Genomic DNA, 6,128 nt, shown 5'->3' with positions numbered 1-6,128 from the left:
CCAACTGATGATCCTGCTGCTCACGCTCAAACACAAAATTCCAAAGACCAACAAGAAAAGTAAGAAAACGTTCAGTGTTATATGGCCCCAAGGTTGAATGACAGTAGAGAACCTGTCACTAACTTATAGTTTGGTCAAAGTGTGACATTGCCACTACGCTGGCCAGGGACTTGACCACATATTGGTTTGATCACATCATTAGAAACAAGTGTGCAAAATTATGAGTTGTTGTGTGTAAAAGATGACAGCTGTGTTCAACTTTTGCCACGTGTATTTACCAATTTGCAACACAAATGCATCACACGTGTTTTAGTCAGTGAGAATGTGTTTAGAGTTTTTCAAAAGTGGATGAGAGTTTCAAAAAAATTGTCTTAACTACCTAAACTTGTTTAAGGGTTTGCCAAAAGAGTGACTTATTCTGCAAATGGATTTAGGCCATTGAAATGATGACATGATGGCATCATGTTGCATTGCAGCTAAAGCTGAGTGTAGTTCAACTTTATGCCAGACGACCCTTTGTTTTGCTGAGTTTTTTCCCCACAAGGCTACTTTTTGTCTGAACGTGGCCTTAGACACCACAGACCAGAGTTCACACTGCCTGTGGTTAGTCAAAATCACTTTGGTAGAAGGGAGAGACTGTGGGCTTGTCCATCCATCCCTAGCCCTGCGATGGACTGGCGACCTGTCCAGGGTGTACCCTGCCTTTCGCCCGATGTCAGCTGAGATTGGCTCCAGCCCCCCGCGACCCTGTACGCAGGATAAGTGGTTGACGATGGATGGATGGATGGAGATCTGTCATTAATAAAAATATTTTAGTTGCTACGAGCAGATATTTTATTTACTGAGTATTAAGAGTAGACAGAGCGGGTCAAAATGTGTTTCAGTCAATCAGCTGTTAATTTCGTGATGATGAATTAATACAATGCAGAAGAGGTCATATGCCAAGCTCTCAGTTTAGTCTTCGACGGCCCCTCACAGCTGTAGCACACTCCTGTCCCTTTGTGCTCTCTCTGGAACAGCAGATACAGCACAGAGCAGAGATGATGCCCAGCATGTATGCAATAGATTAGGCAGAGGAGTGTGAAGGATGATTTGCGTTCGTACGTCTTGATTAGATGTGTAATTAGAATGACCCCCTGTACATATTCTCTCTCTCACACACACACACACACTTCCATACCTCCTCTTCACTCCCTCCTACACCTCGCATGCTAACAAATGTGTTTGATAGAGAACCCTCCAACAGGCAGAAATGCAGACCCCTGGGGCTGGAAACAAGAAAGAGAAAGAGAAAATTGCAGGGACAGAAAGGGACATCACAGAGTGAGATGAAATAAATGAGTCCTTTTAAAACTGCAGTTAAGTCATGATGAAACAGCAGTTGCTTAAGGAAAACATGCTGATAGAGGAACTTAGGTTTTGATCACTTTGCTTTCTAATAATTATTAGTATGATTGCTAGTATTTTGACTGACTTTGTTCAACTTCCTGACAACAAAGGCCATTGAATGGAAATAAAGTTATCAGGGAAACAGTGCGGAAAAAACAAAGTAAAGTGAGTGCATGGGAGAGGAAAGGAGAACACTGTCACCCGAGTGATTGATTTATTTTTGTGTGCATTTGTGTAACTGAGAATGAATGAACGCTGAGGAAATGAGACTTCCCACGTTCAGAAAGAGTGGTTAACAATGACCTTAATGTGCTGCCTCCAATTCATTTTAACCCCCGTAGAGGGCTTGCTCCTGTTACCTTAACCAGCTGGTAAAACCTCTGATTAAAAATTAATCAACTTCTCACTGCTGTATTCTAAACCTCCATTGCCTCATTCACAAGAGTCTGCTGCTCACCTCCTTTCTCCTGGGACAGTGGCTTTTAAGCCACACTAGCAGGATGGCTAGGTCGGTCGGTGCACCACTTTGGTCCAGACTGAAATATTCCGACAACTATCAGACAGGTGGCCATGAAAACTCATATTTATATTCATGGCTCTCAAAAGATGAATCCTAGTAACTCTTGTGATCCCCTGATGTTTCTTTTAGCACCACCACAAGATTGACAAGTTTGTGTTTTAGTGAAATGACTTTATTACTACTTAGATTGCCACAAAATCTGATACAAATATTCATGGTCCCCAGCAAATTAATTCTCATGCTAATTTGCGCTTGTTGGAATGCTTTACAAAGATGGAGAAAAAGCTACACATTATCATCTAAAACTTAGCAGGTTAGCATTGTCATTGTGAGCATTTTAGCTTGCAGATGTGTCTTAGACTTCGGTAGTTCTCAGGTGGTATAGGGATGCACATACAGTAAGGGGTACACCAGAGGTCACTAATAGGCGGACTGTGGTCCGGATCCGGACCCAGCCGCCGTCCTATCCGGACCCTGACCTTCAGCCGATCCGTTACTGAGAATTACTATCTCGTGACGGAGCATTGCTATTTTAACCCGCGCTGCTTTTCTAGCATTTACGGTATATGGCATGTGTTCCAAACGTGTCATGTGATGCTGCTCAGCCAATCAAATCTGTGCATTGCGATAGCGATTGCGAGTCGAGTCCGCAAGTGAGATAGGTTACACGCACTGACAGAGGAGACGAAAGAGAAAAGAAGGTACAGATTCTTACATGTACATTCTTCCCACGGGCAGTTCAAACCCAGAATATCTCATATGATCCCGATTACTAAAAGCAGCAATGTGAAGCACCACTAGGAGACAAAGCACTAATTTCAGCAAACGTACCCACTCAAATCTGAACTGAGGGAACAAAAAATACAATTCTAGCCAGCAGGACAAGCTAGCGCTCACGTTTCTCACTGAAAGAGAGAAAGTAGGGAAGCAGTTTTTGAGAGGGAATGAAAGTGAAGAGGAGGTATTAAAACTGTTCAATCGTTAAAATGTGTTGAGTGTTTATTATAAAATTGGTTGAGACTACACTTCAATCACTTCAAGCTACACTTTTTATTTAATTTTTTCTGAAATTAAGCACTTTATTTTAAGATGCACATTTAAAAAACTGTCTTGTGTATTTTTTAATGCAGCCTTTAGTTGACTTAAATTAAGAATTTATTATTAGAGAAGTTATTTATCATCCCTCCGGTTTGATGTGAAAACTTAACTGTTGTTGACTAAAAACATATGTTGATACAACAATAAGTTATGGTACTGAATGATAAAGCAAGTTAGTCGTAATGATGTTCCGGACCTTTGCTTCGAGAAATTTTCTCTAACTGGACCTCTGTGAATATTAATGGAAAACCCCTGGGGTACACTGTCCAATCCGTAAATAGCAAATAAACTTTTTTAGTGTTCTTGGGTTTTCAGCTACCTTTTTAGGTACTCAGCTACACTCTGTTGATGTTCCATGTGCAGACTGTGAAAACTGTTTTTTTTTCTCTTGGGAGCACAATGAAGTAGCTGTCTGTCTAGCTACAGAGACATTTATAAATATTTATTAGTAGGGAATCGTTCAGGTTCAATGCTACCTTTGAACTGATTGAATTTGGTGATATATCTTACGTAAACCCTCACCCAAATGTCCTACCTGAATTTAGCACAATTATGAAATCATATCTTGTGTCTGACTAATAATTTACCTCTCTGCTATTCCCCAACATCATAAACACTTGTTGTGTACCAGTAGGATGGTGGGACACATCAGCATGCAGAGGCTTCCCTCACAGGACTGATGTGCACAGCTATCAAGCTGTTTTGTGGGCTGCAGTAACTGAATGTGGGTCTCCTTTGTGATTTACATGCAAACTCTGTCAGATGCTCGACGTTGGGGAATCGCTAAATATTCTAATGCCATGACAAGAAATATAGCCATTGAGTGTGTGGCTGCTGCTGTGCATATGTTTGTACTGTATGTGTGTATGCATGCACTGTTGGCTTTACTGCTGAGTTTATGATGCAAACTAGTTTCCATAACAATGCCACCACGAGATTTTCATTTGGCCCTTTGTGATTACCTTGCCGTGAGAGAAGAATGAAACCCCAAACTGAGTGGAGACTTTTATGGCTCTGAATATATTCTCAGATTGCGGTATGTTTTGCTTTCAATTTGTGTTTGGCCTCATAACAGGTAATAAAATGTAGATCCCAGTTTTGGTAAAGATCCTGACTCTGTCGTAGTCATAAATTAAGGAACCGACCTGGGACAGCTCGGCTGGTGGATGATGTCATTTTCCATCACTTTTCAGACTTGTGTAAAATTGCTTTGTCTGTCTGCAGGGAACTTACAGGGTAATGTGTTGTCAAAGATATAAAAACTGATAGGGCACCGTGGGAACAGAGTCAGAATAACAATCTCAGTGTTTTGTTTTATTATCATTCTGAGCATCAAGACCACAGATATACAGCAGCACAAACTGTAATTGGTTCAGTCCTGTGTTATTGCAGATAATGTTCAGCACAGTGTAGACGCTTGATTGTAGAGGACGTACAAGTGGCTACAGATGCAATGACTGGTAGGTTTACAGCAGATATCAAATGCATGTTTATTTCTGACTCGACTAGGCCGTCCTTCCCCTTCAGTGTTATTGTTGGTATTGTTTCTACCTTGATAAAAAGGGAGCGCACATTTAGCTGTGCTGTGCCAATAGGATAGCCTACCTTTCAGAGAACCATAAATATCAGCTAGCACTCAATATTCCCCACAGTTGGTCACCATCAACTGGAGAGAGAACAGTACGCAGTCCGGGGGTGTTTCAGTATATACAGAGGCTGCTATCTGGATGGGGTTAGCATGGGTTTGCCACTGGCCGGCACGGCTGTCGCATGTCCACCATGCTCATCTGTGAGTGGGAGGTCGAACAAACAGATTGAGGGCATTTGTCAGAAAAGCTGTTTACAGGTCTTCTGCAGTGCAGCAAGGGGAGTTGTCATCTGAGTTTTGCTCATAACCTCAAGGCTTCTTGACACGATTGTGGCATTTAGCAATTAACTGGCCTTTTTATAGCACTGATGCAGTTAGGTGACTTACTGGTTTGCTTTAGCATACTTGAGATTTAAGTAAAAAGGTTCTTGTTTGGAAGTGTTGTGTTTGGAAGGCTGCTGTTAAGATGTTCCCTAAGACATTTGCTGAAATTATCAATACATTAGTGAATTAACAGCTTTATAGTCTTGGCACTAAATAGCAAAATGCCATCTTTTATATATTCATGAAAAAAGCTCTAAGAACTGTAGCAGTTGGTTAATATATGTGTCTGGCAGACCCATTGTCTTTCCTTCATCACAAGCACGATGTTTACTTGTTTTTTTTTCAGCCTTTCGCATATGGATTTCATTTGTTTATCAATCCATCATTAACTGGAAGTGGAGCCTTGCCTCAGTGAGTTATACTTCCTGTGTTCTCTTGTTCATTTTTGTCCTCAAGTTAATTCCAGTCCTAATTAACTACCTTTGAAAGAAATCTGTGCGATAATTACCACAAGGAGGTGGAACGGAAGCAATCACACTCTGCAAAATGTGTTCCCCCACCACAGGGAAAACCCCACAGAGTCACCCACTGGCTTTTTGAGGGATTTATGTTTTGTCCTGAGAATCACCTTCAGCACTCAGTTTGGAATAATATAATATTGGATTAATATAATAAAAAACTGTGAAATTTGAAATGAGAGCTGGAGAAAATAAACTGTGCATGTGAGACCAGAAAAACCCAGAGGCAGCAGAGAACGAGGAGGAAGAATGAGGAATGGACATACTAATAACGTCTAATGTCACCAATGAGGAGAATAGTGCATAAACAATGAGAGAAAGTTCCAGTCCAAACTGTACCACCTATAGACACAAAGTAACAACAGCAGTTTAAAGCAACATTGTGTAGTAATTTTATCTTCAAACTACAACTTTAAAATCATTTTGATGGTACACTTAGTTGTAATAGGGAATAACACAATGTAAATCTCGGGCAAGAAATCTATCACGACAGCGGTGTAATGTTTTATGCTTTTATTTATCAACAAAACTCAATAGCTAAAAAGCTATAAGAAAAAATTAAAGCTGCAAGCAGCGTTGGGCGGGCCCTCGCACTTGTAGCGCGTCCGCGCGTGAGCCGGCCGAGTTGCACATTCTGGAGCTCTGCCGGTGCGGCTGTGAATTTCCTACGCGGTTCCGACGCCGCATGAAG

The 6,128-nt window shown here is 41.2% G+C and overlaps 1 protein-coding gene across 1 annotated transcript in view; it reads left to right on the top strand.

The window, feature by feature from the left end:
* Positions 1-2,587: 2,587 nt before the first annotated feature.
* The window catches only part of ntrk3b (neurotrophic tyrosine kinase, receptor, type 3b), a 52,234-nt gene continuing 48,693 nt past the window's right edge, over positions 2,588-6,128 (top strand). The window contains 1 exon segment of the mRNA XM_046032955.1: positions 2,588-2,610. The gene's annotated coding sequence lies outside the window, so the exon portion shown is untranslated.

Source organism: Micropterus dolomieu, linkage group LG20 (genome assembly GCF_021292245.1).
Source record: "Micropterus dolomieu isolate WLL.071019.BEF.003 ecotype Adirondacks linkage group LG20, ASM2129224v1, whole genome shotgun sequence".
Taxonomy (NCBI): Eukaryota; Metazoa; Chordata; class Actinopteri; order Centrarchiformes; family Centrarchidae; genus Micropterus; species Micropterus dolomieu.
Note: the sequence above shows the minus strand (reverse complement) of the source record. Positions and strands in the feature narration are given on the sequence as shown.